Below are 16,393 nucleotides of genomic sequence, written 5' to 3' on the forward strand. Positions count from 1 at the left end.
ACTTTGGGGCCCCTATTAGGGCCCCCTTTGCCCTGGCCCTCGGCATTTGGGACCAACGCCCCTGCACTGTGTAGCAGGCACCTTTTGGTGCCTGCCACTAGGTGCAGGGATGTGTACATGCTTCAACGTTTCAATGGGTTTCAACCCGCTGCACAAGATACCATTAAAATGTTTTAATTTGTGACCGCACCATGGGGCCAAATATGATGTTGGTCAGAAAGGCTCCGAATGGCATTCGGTATGTCCGAATCTGATTCAGCAGCCTTGGTTCTGACCGACTCGGAAACATTTACGACCGACCGATTACGATGGTCGGGAACTGTTCGGACTGTCTGACTCGGTTCCGACTCGCGTCGAAATGCATTCGCAGACTCTGAGTCAGTTGGAGCTGACTTGTACCTTTCTACGGACCACGTTACCAACCAAGAAATGATGATGTTGGATTCAGACAGCCTTTCCGAATCAGTCTGATTGAGATAGATTGGCTGTTGAGATCCGACTTTGGGTGCTTGTAGCAGACCTTCCTTCATATAGGAACCTCCGGTTGGGGTACAAGGGGGTACCCTTGGGTCCCCTCTTTCCAACCATGCACAGTGTGGCAGGCACTATGGGGTGCCCACTACAGAGTGCAAGGTTTTCCACGCCCACCCCATTTTTCAATGGGAGCCTGTGTAGTCGGTCAGAACACAGGCTCCCATTGAAGTCAATGAGTGTCCGACATGGTTGGTCGCAAACCATCCTGACACCGAATCGGTTGGAATGATTTCCGACTGACATCGTAACCGGCCCTCATGTGTGATCACATCCTGATGGGGTTGTCGGAATCGCCAAGCTAAGTTCAGGTGGTTCCTTCCCCAAAAGAGTGTTGGTAGGAGGCTACTCCAACCGACAAGTTAATTAGGCCGAAAGTCACCCAAAAAAAACCCACAGAAATGCTGCAGAAAAAATATATAAAATATAAATAGACATACTGGCAGGCATCAGCCATATTCAGGACCAGCTAACCATTGGGCAAAACAGAGAACTGCAGTAGCATTGTAGTCTGACACAATCACTGGGACATATGAGGAGGAGTCCTCTGAGGAAGTGACAAAAATGGTCATCAGTTAAATGTCTTTGGGGAAGCATACACATAGGTAGTGGTGGTAAACACAGACACCGTCGCATGCCATAAGGACAGTATCAAGAGTAGTTTCTCTGTCCAAAAACAGCAGTTGGGCATGAGGCCAACAGAATGACTCAGCATCAGTCTACCTCTCCCACCACTATTCTTCCCACAAGCAGTAGAGATCTAACTGAAGAACAGCAGATTAGTGTTTGCTTTGTAAATCCCTTTTCTATGCTTGCCATTCTCTCTTCAATATTAGTTAAATTTTTTAGATAACATGCTTTGTTGGAAAAAACTTTTCTCTTGTGTGCATATCCTATTTGTGAATGCCTCTTGGTATGGGTGTTAACATGCTGTAAATATTCCATTGTAGTTCCATAAATGTTGTCTCACATCACATCACACACGTATAGACCACAACACATGATGAAGAGAATTAGCATTGTGTAAACGTTGTTACAGTGCAATGCATTGGGAGTTACAAAGTGTTACATTCTACATGCATATGACTTGTGTCAAACATTACTCTTCAAAAGTTTTCTTTCTCATTTTCGTGAGAACTATTTTATTTATTTAGGCTCAGAGATAAACACTTGTGCTGTATTTATATGACTAAAGATTCAGAATTAAGTATCGGCCAGTACTTTGTGCAAAGCAGCCTTTATCCCCAAAGCTCAATAGTGATCAGCTTTTACAACACAGTCACTACCCTTACTGTGACATTACCACACACAACTGTAACCTGCACGTCCTTACAGAGACTTACTGTAGGGGGCGCTTTGTTGAATTGATGTTGGGTTTTTAAGTCCAACACCCTCTGTACGGCTGAGTAGAATGGAGTTGGAATAGTAATCTATACTATTCCAAAGTTCAGAGCCCCCTTAAGCAAGTTGTTATAATGACTTGCATGTTAAAGTAACATGTGGTAATGTTACAGTGATGTAGTGACTGTGTTGTAAAGGGATGCAGGGTAAATGCATACTTGGTTCCATCATACAACTGTACTTGCCCACCTGTACCAACATTGCTTGAGCTATGGCCTGTCAATGTATTGAGATTTCAAATAACATGTCTGGGTAAATTAGTATATCATAATCAAAGTCTATTTTGAAAGGTTTCCTTGTGCACATTTTAATCCCAACTGTCTCTTTAACCTGATAATCATTAAAGGGCACTAAAATAGAATAAATGGAGGAAAAGAGACTGTGTGTAAGATCTTCCACAGTTCCAGAAAGATGTTCTCCCAATTTTCTCAATCGGTTGTGGGACTGATGAATAGTTTTCCTTAAGTCAGGGAATCCAAGGATATATGTCATTAGACCTGGTGTATATGGTTTTCATATTTTTCTTGTTTGGATTTGAGACTTTCAAGCTCTTGTGAGACCACTGACACTTGCCTTTGTACTGTGTTTGGGAATCTTCCATATCTGATACTCTTTATATCTATTTGGGCAGCAAATCATTCACTTTTTATGTCTTAATGTTATATTTTTGCCTTAAGGTATCGGCAATGTTTTTGACTTCATTGTATGGCTCCCTGGAATTTAATAAGAGATTCATAGTGACATGAGTATTGGCTGGCTCAGTATTCAGGTGACTGGTTTGTTAAGGTGTCATGGAAAGGTGAAATAATTAGGAGCTCATTAATTGAATAAAAAAACAACCAATGTGTGAATTGCGGTGAAATCGATGGGAATAGACTAGTCTTTGTCTAATCATTGAGACTTTATTACATGAGTTGTGATACTCCCCTTGGAGACTGTCATATGAATTTTAATTGGGAGGTCAGCAATCACTTTTTAACTGTCCAGGGACTTTTTGAGATGTACAAGGGAACTTTGGTCTTGGACCTAATGATGGACCTAATGATGGATGCACCATCAATGAGGCAAACCAGAGAATATTTTTGCTGGGAGTCACTTTGCTTCTATGTTTGTTTTCACTCAAACCTTAACATAGACTCTTTGATTTTAGCTTCAGTTATTTATCAGATTGGTACAGATTGTCAGTTATAGAAGATGGATTTGGGGGGCTTGAGCTAGTGGGGACTGGCTCAGCGTCATTGTTTTATACATGAAAATCATGAAAATATTTAGGGTATTCGCTGTGTCTGTTAATAATACTGAGTACGCTGAAGAAAGAGGGAGGTAGAAGTGAGAAAACAGCAGACTTAGCCTCCTAAATATAATGTAGTAACCAAGGACAGCCCATCCATTCAAAGGGACTATCTTTCCACTCCTTATTTTTACTAGAAAGCAGACAGTTTTCTTTAAATAACCCGCACCCATCAGCGTTTCCCCCTGGTGGCATGCTTCATCATTGGGTTCTTCTCGTACCGCTGCGGTATGGGGAATGCTACGACCAGCAGAGGGTTATTTGATGGAAACTGTCTGTTTTCTACTAAACATCAAGAGTGGAAAGATAGTCCCTTTGAACAATCAATTATCATCACAAAGTCTAGCCAGCACTTACGTTGCTCATAGATAATTTGAAAATTATCTCAGCTAATACTCATTGCATTAATATTCACACCAAGAATAAAAACCATTCTCTTCTGGCTAAGTACATTTAAAACCCTTGCTAAAACTGATCCAAGAGTTACACATTACTAAGCAAACAGAAACCAAATTGATCTGTGTTTAAACAGGTTTGTTAGTTTTCCACTTCCACTGCTTATATGGGTATTATTATTGTTGCAGTTCAGATCTTTTCGACTACAGTAATCAAAACAGCAAATGATCAAATGGTGACTGGGAAGCTTTGGCAAGCCAATCTTTATAGACATGTTTCACAATAGAATCATAAGATAACCCTATACCTCTATGTGGTCTACAGACATCTTAATAACATTTTCTGAGACCATTATTACAGGAAACATTTGTAACTTTCTCTAATATATGACTAATACCTCAAATCCTCTTCCACCTCAGAGAAAATCCAGAACCGCTAAAGCAATTAATTTTTTTTAAAAAGAAGTAGGGTTGTGTATCATCAGAGATTAGACAACCCCACTAAGAAATGCACTTAATTTTCAAAACTCTGTCAGTTCACTTCTAGAACAGATCATTTAAAAAAAATCTTTTTCACTAGCATGTTATACTAAACTGTTCTTCTGATCACAAAATCTAAAGTCCTAGTACAGAATCAATAACTAACAAGATCTCATTTTGGTGGTCTATAAATAAAGGTTAACGGACCCACAATCTATTCAGTGTCTTAAAAAGGGTGATTTGTCTATTTTCTTAAGAAAATGTGGGTTCTTCCTCCCCGGATGTGGGATAGGATGCATTCAAAGCAGAAAAGAAAGCATTGCATTCGGAAGTCAAAAATGCAAGTGAATGGCAATATTAAATCCCACAGAGTACAATATTTCTACAATTTTACTTCGTTCAGATTGGATATAGTAAATCACCCCCACCTCCCAGAGTCCATAATTTAGTTTGACTCGAAGTGGGACTAGTATATCTACTCCCTCCACAGTGTTGCTTAGTTTGAAGTAAGAATAGTATATTTGACCACAACTTGAGTCCAACACTTTCCCCATTGTTCCTTAGTTTGAGGTTAGAATAGTATATTTGACCACTACTGGAGTCCAACACTTTCCCCAATGTTGCTTAGCTTGGAGTGGGAATAGTACATTTCCCACATTTTGTAGTTTGGAGTAGGAACAGTGAATCTGCAGTTCTCTACCACTGAGCATTCATCACTTTTCCCAGTGTTGATTAGTTTGGAGAGGGAATAGTATATCTGATCCCCCCTCACTCCAGAGACCAATGTTTTCTCCAGTGTTTCTTAGCTTCGAGTGGGAAGAGGAAATACGGCCCAAGATTCAAATGTTTTTCTCAATTTTGTTTAGGTTGAAGTGGGAATAGTAAAACGACCTGCTCCCCACAAATATATGTTCATTTTAAAATGTTAAAATATATTTTGTACAAATTTATAAGGAATTTAATTTCCATGTTTAAAATACATTTATTTGTGAAAATATTACATTTTAAATTTGTTTTCAATTAAATATTTGTTTGTAACATTATTTTAATGTAATACCTGATTTATGTTAAATATTTTCTAAACAATTCATTACGAGATGAATTCATTCAAAATATATAAAATATATCAATTAAAAGTATTTTGTAAGTTAAGACATTTGTGAAGACAGTTATTTGGATTCAATACTTTTGTTGTTATTATTGTTTTCTTGTAAGCCCCATATTTGTTTGCTGGAAAATCAGCAGAACAATCCAAGCAACTAGTGGTGTAGCTGGAGGAGGGGGGCTTGGTGGAGGGAAGAGTCCGCCCCTGGCAGCACTAGTTTTGGGGGCGGCTATTACCTAACGTCTTTTGGGGTGGCAACACCAAGCCCCCATTGACCCCCCCGCTCTTCAATGCATTTGCGGGGGCAGCACAGAGGAAACTAGCCAGCACCCCCATTGCTCTTCACTGCAGCCACTGCAGGCACCGCCAAGGGCGGCCAGGGGGATAGCTACGCCAGTGCAAGCAACCCAAAATAGAGCCTGGAGAGATTTGAATGCTGCACCACAAGGCTGAGATCGTGGTGCTGTAACATTCATAAAAGTTTCCAATCGTGTTGTATTAGCAAATGTAGCCTTTATGTGAAAAACTGTAAAATACAAATGAAGCATGTGAACTGTAGCATTAATTTACTAACTAAACTTTTTTGAATCTTGATCCTTCAGCAGATACTGAACTAAGGGGCATATCAACAACAACCGGCGATAATTATCGCTCAGCGCTCTTAGCGTGAGGATAATTATCGCCGGCTAGCGTAAATTTTTATCGCTGAGATAGCGTGCTATTAGCAACGATTATCTCAATAGCGATAAAAATCTACACGCTAACAGGCTAACGTGTGATTATCGCTGGAAACCCAGCGATAATCACACGTTACCTTGTTGATAGGGACAGGCAAACTTAGCCATTATATCCTCCTTCCATAGGATATCATGGCTAAGTCTGAAAATTAGCAGACGTAAAAAAGCAGCGTTCACCGGGGTTAGCGCTGCTTTTTTTGTCTCTAACAGGGTTAGCGACATTCTTGATAATAGGAGAAATGTCGCTTAGCGACATTTCTCCTATTATTTTACTCTGGAACGCCCCCTTTGCATCTCATTAGAGATGCAAGGGGAAGCGTAGAGTAAAAGGGTGCTAACATGCAAACTTGCGTGTTAGCACCCTGTTGTTGATAGGGCGCTAGTTTTATCTCTGCTTTTTTAGCTTTTAAAGCCAAAAAAGCAGAGATAAATCCCTTGTTGATATGCCCCAAAGTACTGTGAAATAGGTACTGGAGCTGACACTCTGAAGCTGCTTAGAACTAGTGACCCATCAATGAAATGCAGTAGACAATCAGGTAATGTGGGAGTATCAGTTGGTTTGGATCGTGAAGAGCTGGAGCTTGGAGATATAATGCTCCCTTCTGGTCAGAAGTAGTCTCAAAGGCAACGAATGAGGTCTATACAAGGTGTAGCTTTAATACTGACCCACCAGCTAAAGCTACTGGAGCTCCAGGTGGTCATAGAGGCAAGTAGAAAGTTCTAGACAAGGATATTCCCATCCTTTACAAGCCAATATTGCACCTCTAGAATTTTGTTTAATATCCTTAGGTGGGTGTCAATGCGCCACAGGGAAACATCTTAAATTGTTTAGCATTTTATTGAGCAAATACATCCTCCTCCAACAGCTCTGGTCTATATCAAGTCTATCCTCAGCACATTTGTAGTGTTCTCCTTACACATGGTAATTGGAAAGAAAATCAAGGGGTGATTTGACAGGTTGCATGGGGAAAATTTAGGTTGGGGGTGGGTGATTCCTTACCTGGAGTTTCCTTTATGTTTGAGTCAGGTCTATACCCTGGAGTTGCACTGTAGAGGAAGTGTGGTACCAGTGACTCTTCTGTGGTACCTGAAATGTTGATGTGGATATTAAGGGAGATATTCTCAAGAATGTGCAATAATCATCACCAACCTAGGTTAACGCAAGTTACATAACGTTGTCTATCGTGGGAAACTAACGCCGTCTTAACGGCGTATTCTCAACACGCCGGCAACAGGCGATAGTTTCCTGAGAACGCGTCAAATGTCCGAGTTAAAATTACCGGGAGGCCAATAAAAAAGGAAACCTGAACGTGAAAAAATTGGTGATGGGCCCAACTCCGATAAAAACATCAGCGATAATCAGCGCCAGGCTTGCTATTCCCACGTCAGGCGGCAAAAATTCGCCATAAAATCTGCAAACAAAAAAAAACAACAACTGAGAAGCACCATGGAGGAAGCTGGAGAAACTGCATAGGCCAACCAGAACCCAACAAACCCCCCAGGAAGACCAGCCAGGGACCTCGGGGAAGGAGAAGTGCAAGGAGAAGAAGAAGAGGAACCCGAGATTCAGTCCCAAGCCACAATGCAGACTGGAGGTGGGAGTCCTGCGCCACAGCAGGAGCTGAATGAGATGGAGGAAATGGTGCCCACGGTCATCAGTGGGGAGACGGTGGCAGAAATTGGGGGACTGGACACTGCTCAACATGATCTGACCCAACAGCAACAGGGTGAGCAACGACCAGGGACTGGGTGGACGGGGAGATGGGCACAATGGCACACATGCACAATTAAGTATAGCACAGTGCACACCCACAATTACTCTGGATCATGTCCCTGATCCCCTTGGCATACTTCAGGACACATAGAAACAGCAAGTAGGCCCCCGTCGACAATGTACCCAGAGGGGGCCCTCCCCACACATCACTAATCTCACAAAAAACCCATGCACATGTGCTGAACCCAGCAAAGCTGCGAGTCCGTGATCTATACTGACAATGCAAGTGACACTGCATGATGATTGGCATGGCTGAAGTCTAATTATGATGACATGGTGCACCCCACGACACTGAGGGCGCTGAGTGTGGACCACATCCGTAAAGGAGCTGGTCACACTCTGACACATCCATGTGCACAAACAACCCCTGATATCAACAAGACATCTGAGGTCACACCATGCCCAAGAGTCCCAACTCCTACCAAGAGCCCAATTTACCCAAGTCTGCAACATCTCGGCACTGTATAAGCACAGAAGTGAAAGGCACACCACCTGAAAGGGATAAGGGCCAGCAACATCAGAGCTGCAGGGGCGACTCTCCCACAAGGCAGCACACACACATAAGAATCAGAGAACATTGACAACAATGTGGTACTAACTGCAACATTTTCACAACAGAACAGAAGACACAACTGCTGCCGCTTGTGTGTAGAAACTGGCCATTTACATTTGGCATAGCAGGAAACTGTGAGATCAAAGTGTACAAGTACAACCCCACATCCCTGATGGTGTAGAAATGTCCACTGTCCCGCATCAAATAGGCATCTCCTCCCAAACAGTCACAATGCACATTGTCATGCAGTCTGTCTGTAAACTTTTCCAAATCGTGAACATACATGGAACACCATGTTAAACTGCATCTCCCCTTTACATTGCAGAGGGAGAACCAACACCTCCTGCAGAGAAGACCGTACATCTCTTCACTGATGATGAAGAGGACTGCCACACCATCGACACCGACGCCCTCCATCAGCTCATGGACACCCTGAGCACCCCACCCCTAGGAGCAGGGCACCCCAGCTTCATCGAGGAGACCACACCCCTGCATGGACCACACAGCAGGAAGCACCCACCACCACGGCTATTTCACAGGACCCCCATGAACAACACATGGCATTCCAACGCTGTGTGTTACAGGGCCAGAAGAAGATGGCTGATCAGGTGCGGGTGGGGTTCGACCCCATGACAGCCAAACTAGATGTCATACATGTGTGTCTAAGTCCCATCAGGGACAATCTACAGTCCCTAATGGATATCCACAGTCCGCTCCATGCTCGCCAACAATCCATGGCTGACATCGCTGGAGTCATGACTCTGAGACAAGAACAACTGTCTAGTCAGAGTGGCTCCAGCGATGTCACCCGGGAGTTGGGACAAATGCGGAGGATCATGGAGAACATGGAGCGGATGCAAGCAGAAAGAATGGCTGCCATGGCTGCACACCAGCGAGATGTAGCTGGGATCTTTCATGCCCTGCAGATCCTCATCATGGCATTGCTGCCACAAGGCCTGGCGCAGATGAATGCTGCTGCTACTACTCCATTCACAACTCCGCCCCCTGATGTGTCAGTGCCTCACAGTGTGGCAGACAATCCACCTCCGGCCCCTGATGTGGCACTGGGACACAGTGCGGCACACATTCCACCTCCGGTCCCTGATGTGTCAGTGCCACACAGTGCGGCAGACAAAACACCACCACCCACATGTGAGGCAAATCACACATCAGAGGACGACAATGTGGAGGATTCTGCCATTCTGGTAAGAAGGAAGCAGTAGCATTAATCTACGCCAAATGGCCTGTTACAGCTTAGTTCTGCCCTCTGCATCATTCCATGGAATAATACCTTCCACTGTCCCCCGAAACACTCTGCAACACTCACCTTGGCCCTCGACATTGACTGCCATATGTGGTTTGGTTACCAATGACACAGCAATCAGACTGCAGACTGAACTCTTCCACTTCCGATGAACTTGTCAATCCCTAAAGGACTCTGGCTGGCCCTCCACGGGGCAACAATGTAAAGTGGGGTTTGCATGGCCATGTACTGGTCCAGCTTCAACACTCCACCGAATGTTATTAAAACATTCTAATTCACACAGATGTGTCATGTCTATGATCGCGCAAGTATGCGATTGAGGCTAGGCCTTTGGCTTATGCTGCGGCAATGAAGATACACACACAACAGTTGGCATGTATGAGCCAAGACCCTGAGCGGTCTTACGCTCCTTTATTTTTCCATTCGGGCGAGCCTGCCCTCCGAGTGCATGCTACATTGCAACATTGTCAATTAAGGTCCGGTGGTGCCAACACTACAACAGAGACACACGCCATAGTTACTTTTGTGGCCAGCCCAGAACTGAACCACGCCCATAGCTCCGGGCCATTTCTTCACACTCCTCACATGCCTACGCATGGGCCACCCCCGCGATACTGCGATGTCGTGCGCTTTGGAGTACGTCACCAGATGTTCCACCCAGGCTTTCCAGCAGCCTGCCTGGGACGGGGGTTGCCCCTTGACTGTGAAGGGCTCCAGTGGCATTACCGAGGACATGCTGTTGGCTGCTGGAGGCGGACTTGTGGGGTAGCCCCACTGGACGATGAATTGCGGTGCACTGAATTAGTCCCACCTGAAGAGCTGAGCAGGTGTGCAGCCTGCGATGATGAAGTTGCCTGGAGGCTGGAAGGTGACTAGTGGTGCAGTGAGGTAGGCCCACCTGAAGAGCTGAGTGGGTGTGCAGCTTGTGATGATGCAGTGGCCTGGAGGCTGGACAGTGACTTGTGGTGCACTGAGGTAGGCCCACCTGAATAGCTGAGCGGGCGTGCAGCCTGCGATGATGCAGTGGCTGGAGGCTGGACGGTGACTTGTGGTGCACTGAGGTAGGCCTACCTGAAAAGCTGAGCGGGTGTGCAGCCTGCGACGATGCAGTGGGCCTTTTGGGCCGGACTGGAAGGGATTTTTCTGAGACCTGCTGGACCGCAGTGTAGGCCGAAGGGAGCAGTCAGCACACACAGGGGTGGGCAATCACTGCTGGGCACCTGACGGGTCTGGGGACCAGCGGGCTGGGGTGCAGCAGGCGCACAGGATCGCGCAGGCTCCACCGGTCATGTTGGTAGACTCGTGGCAGGGTGAGGGGTGCCGCGCTGGCAGACACGCCCCTGCAGGCGATGACCAGGTGTGCGCCAGGTGGCATGTGATGTAGCCACCTCATCGCCGGTGTAAATTGTCCATTGAAGGTGGTCGGCCACGTGTGTGTAGGCCTATGGTCAGGATATGGCGGATTCAGAGACACATACAGAAGGGCCACTGTCTTGTTCTGCGCTGCCTCAGTGGTGGTCCTGGGGTGGGGGTGGTCCTAGGGGAGGTGGTGGTTGGTGTTGTGGCCCTCTAGGGTCTCCAAGCTGCATGATCAGTAGCTCCATGGCATCTGTCGGTCTTCAGATGTGGCTCTTAGCTAGGCTCCCTTTATACTGCAGGTTTTCGTCCTACTTAAGACCAGAGAAAAGCAAGTCTTAAGTCCCTGCTGCTAACCTGCCTTATCACCTGTTTGGACCGCATTGCCGATCTGGCTGGTCATTGAGAATATCGCAAAGTGGTGTTATCATGAGTTTTTGGACGGGAACGCCTACTCTGCATATGATTAGCGTTAGTTGTCGCTGTCAGCCTTGGCGATTTTTTTAGCGCCAGCTATCACAGGAAAACTGACAATGTCGGCTGTTAGCGCAGGCTTGTGAATAGGGCGATAAATCTATTGCCACTTCTGTGCTGGAAAAGTGCCGCTAAATCGGTGAGATGTCCTTGAGAATATGCCCCTAGGTGTCCACAGCCAGCTTTGAAAATCAACTGTGGCCTTGGTCCATGCAGCTGTGTACTCACAACCCACAAACATCTCAGATGAAAGACATGCCTGTTTGTATTCAGATGGTGTTGCTGGTATCTGCACACTTGGTCATGTGTTAGGCCAAAAATCTCCTCGTTCCCATCCTTGAAATCTGTCTCTGAGACTAAGTCCTGCAGGGGCATGGAAAAGGTGCAGTGAATGACAGATCTATAGACATGTGGTAGAGTTAGGATTTTAATTTATTAATTTAGTGACAGATAGCACCATGTAACTATGGAAGAGTTGATATACTTTATCACACAAATACTTTCTAACCAGTACTTAATTTTAGATGGTGATTTCCGGTGCTCAGCACCGGCACTTAATTGTCAGCACCTGTGCTTGGTACAGCCTGCCACAAGGTGGCACTGCCTAGGTAATATACAATTTACCACAACAACAGTTAATTATTAATGCTATATTCATTAAAAGTGTCTATTAGGTGCCGCCCAAGCCATTTTCTGGGGGGCTGAAATAGTTTGAAACACCACCTGCTTTGGGGGCCTGAAATAGTCCGGATTGTTACTTTTGTAGTAGTGTGACAGTTAGTGGCTGTGTTGTTACTATCATTGGCAGCATGGCAGAGCAATGTGTGGTGAAAGCAGCAGTGACCTCCTGACAAGAGCCCTGTCACTTATTTTGTTTACAAATTAAGCACTGTTCCCACCACAATTGAAGTGCTTTACTTCACGGTGCTTGAATTGGGAACAGTGACACTGAACCCTATGGCGTCCTACCTGTCAGTGCCAAAGGTAGAATTTTTGTGAATGATGCCTTGTTGCTGGCACAGAGCTTTTTATATGTGGGCTTTGGTGCAACACTTGTTTTAGAAAAGCAAGAAAGATTGCCCATTATAATGCACATAAGGTATCTGATGTAAAAGAGTACATATTTGCTATTCTTAAATAGTAAATAATACTAATTTACTAATAAGGATCACAAAATGTTAGGTACTGTTAGACCACTGTCTTAAATAGTGATTCTTTAGAATTCGCTCTTTAGGAATCTCGATTTGCAGTTAAGGAATCAGTAAAATTTGCAAATTGTAAATTTTGCTTTGTCTCCTAAGTATGACATCAGAAAATGTGGAAGTGAGGATATAGAACTGCGGCAGGTCAGAGGAAAAAACACTGGTTGAGTTCAGAGAATGAATTCGCGGTTATCCACCCCGCATCCTGCTAGTCAGAACCCCAGGATGATGGAATTAGAAAATGCAAAAGTAAGTGACAGAGGAGTGGGTGGCAGAAACTGTCAAGACTTTACTAACTGTATTGGAGGCTACCAAAAGATAAATCTGGGTATGTTTACAGCAAAGTATAAATAGAGTTGGTATGGCAAAAAATATGATCTCCATATACACAAAATAAAGTGCTGATGCAAGAAGGCAAGAGGCTGCAGGTACTGGGCGCAGGTTGAAGTACTGAACCACCTCTAGCCGTGGAGCAACTTACAGAGTTCATTCTTTAGTCCGAGGCCTGTTACGGGTGCCAGTACCACTGGAACACGGGAAACTATTTTAAGTTCAGGTGGTAAGTAACATGCATGTTACAAACTTCATTTAATGTATATACTCATAGCATACCACAAACACGCATTGCGACCACTCGCTGGAATAACTTTCCTAAGGTGATTAACCTATGTAAAGATTTATACCATGAAGACTCTTACAATGTGTCGAGAGTGAGCTGTATAGTGGTTGGAGTGGGAGGAGTTAGGAGGGCAGAGGAAGGGGAGGAGAAGCGGCAGGAAGCGGGCAGACAGAGTAGGGACAGAGATCGAGTAAGAAGCTAGAAATAAAGCTCTGTGAAAACATATATCGTGTCTGTGATTATTGGCTCACGACACGACAGCTGGCGACGAGGGTGGGATCCTGTAGCCCAGTGGTCCCCGACGTGCTAACAGAAGTGTCTCTGTCCCATGGTACAACTGACGCGTTGGAACTAAGAGCGCCAGTTTGCGACAAAGTGAAAGTCGCCTCTGAGGTGTGTGAACTGCGGTGCTGGCAAAGAGGATAGAGCAGGAGCTCACCCCGACTCTACTGGAAACGCCTGTGGCCGTAGTGAAGCCCCGTGGAAGAGTGGGGCTGAAGGAGCGCTGGTATGCGCTAAAACGAAACCTCACCCCCGATGCGTGAGAAACGGCACGCGCGCGAAGAGATCCGTCGGAAGCTCAATCCGAGCCTACCTTGCCAGGTGAACTGCTCCAGAGTTGTGTGAGAGGCACTGCTGGTGTGCTGTGACTGCGGGAGTACTGAGATAAGTGTGGCAAGCTTGAGGAGAGATAAAGACAAGACCTCGTGGGGAGTGAGAGGCTCTAGGTAGCGGCCATCTTGGAGTCAGGCAGTTTCCAGAAGACGCTCCCATGAAAGTAGTAAGGCGGCCATCTTGAAGTCAGGCGAGAATAAACAAACACAAGGCAAGTGGAAAAAAAAAAACGAAGAGAAAACAACAGCTCAAACAAGCACGTGCACAGACAAACCGACACTAAGAGTGTGCTGTCAGGATGTCGAACCGAAATTTGCCGCAAAGACCTGAAGTCAAACCGATTGTGACGGGAGTGTCACACCTGAGTCCACCAGAGCCGTTACCACTCACGGCTGGAGAGAGCATGGGCCCCAGATGGCAGGAATGGCTCGAGGACTTTGAGGATTACAATAAGGGATCCAAATGACCGAAGATGAAGACAAAGTGATTGCGTTGCGCAACCTGGTGGGCAAAGAAATTAGCAAGGTCATCAAAGAGCTGCCGAGAGCGGACACTGGAACATATGATCAAGTGCGCGATGCGCTGAACGAAAAGTTCTTGCATAAAAGGAATGTGGATTACGAACGATATACTTTTCACCAAGCCCGTCAAGGGAAAGAGGAAGTGATGAGCACTTTCATAACGAGGTTACGTCGATTGTCCATATATTGTGAATTTGACGCTTTCTCTACGGATGATGCTATCAGGTCACAAATAATCGATGGGTGTCAGTCTGAGACACTGCGGAGAAGACTGCTACGGAAGAGTCATAACTTGGAGGAAATAGAGGAAATGACCCGAGTTTATGACCAAGCCGAGGAGCAAGCCAAGTGCATGGAGACCGGGCGCCCAGAGAGATGGGAGCAAGTATGTAGGGTGCAAGACAGGCACGGTCGCAGATATTCGAAGGAGCGGCGGCACCCATCCCAACCATCATCCCGACCGCGACACGCAGAACGCACAAAGTATGAGTCAGGCAGAAAAGACAAGAGACACGATGGTGGACGGAAATGCTATTGATGCGGGTATGACTTTCCACACAGAGATGCCTGCCCAGCCATGGGGCAGCAATGTCGGAAATGTGGACGAACTAATCATTTTGAAGCAACGTGTGGAGAGTATCGAAGAGAGAGGAAGAATGAAGGGACAAGACACCAGACGTCACCATGCGAAAGCCATACAAGATCGGCCAAAATCGTCTTCTAGCTCATCACATTCTAGCCGGGAGCCGAGGAGATCCCACTGGGCGAGAAGATCACCGTCCCGAGACTCTCGATCAGGGTCTTGCGAATCCGAATACACTGTTGAATACGCAAGCATGGTCGCAGATCCGGACCAGCTAAAAAAATACCCGAGATTGAATATAAGTGTGGGGAATCATGCCACACAGTTTGTTGTGGACAGCGGAGCATCGTTGAATTACATCCCGGTAACGGAGTACAAAAAGATGAAGTCACCGCCTCCCTTGTGCCCGGCGCATGTCAGGGTATTTACTTGGATGTCAAAGAAACCACTCCCCTGTTTAGGGAAATTCCTAACCACTCTAAAACATCAGAACAAGTCCGTGTCTGCGTTCATACATGTGATTGATGGCCCAGAAGCTGACTGTCTTCTCAGCTTACCGACGGCGGAGCGACTTCGCTTGGTCGAGATTCTATACCGGGTCAGTGGTGACCAAGACATCCTACACAAATTCCCCAAGCTGTTCATTGGCTAGGAAAGATGAATAGATGTCAGGTCCAACTTCACATCAATGACCAGATAAGACCTGTCGTGAGGATCCCTGGCGAGTGCCCTACCACCTCCAGCAAGCGGGGGAGGATGAACTACAAGAACTACTCGCCTCTGAGATCATTGAACGGACTGACGGCCCTACCCCGTGGGTGTCGCCCGTAGTCATCGTGCCAAAGAAAGATTCCACTGGGAAAGTGCGGCTGTGTGTGGACATGTGGCTCCCTAACACCGCGATTGAAAGGGAACGCCATCCCGGGCCTCACTTAAGTGACATGATCGCTGCACTAAATGGTGCCAGGGTGTTTTCGAAATTAGACTTAAACAAGGGCTACCATCAGTTGGAGTTGCATGAAAGATCAAGGTACATCACAACGTTTGCAACTCACTTGGGTCTGTTTTGATATAAACGATTACGTTTTGGCATCTCCTCGGCTGCAGAGATCTTTCAAGAGGCGATACGCCAAACAATACACCATATACCCAATGCGCTGAACTACAGCGATGACATTCTTGTACATGGATCAAATGTTCAAGAACATGACAAAGCCCTCGATCGGGTATGTTATGCCCTGCTGGATGCTAATCTAACGCTAAACCAAGAAAAGTGTGAATTTCATCAGTCCACACTCAAGTTCTTTGGGCATGTGTTCTCCGGAGCGGGCATGAAACCTGACCCTGAAAAAGTGATGGCTCTAAATGACACCAAGAGCCCCCAAGATGTCAGTGATGTTCGTTCCTTTTTGGGTATGGCCAGTTATTGTGCTAGATACATCAAGGACTATGCCACAATCAGCCATCCCCTCCGAACTCTCACGAAGCAGGG

Source organism: Triturus cristatus, chromosome 1_2 (assembly GCF_964204655.1).
Source record: "Triturus cristatus chromosome 1_2, aTriCri1.1, whole genome shotgun sequence".
Classification (NCBI taxonomy): domain Eukaryota; kingdom Metazoa; phylum Chordata; class Amphibia; order Caudata; family Salamandridae; genus Triturus; species Triturus cristatus.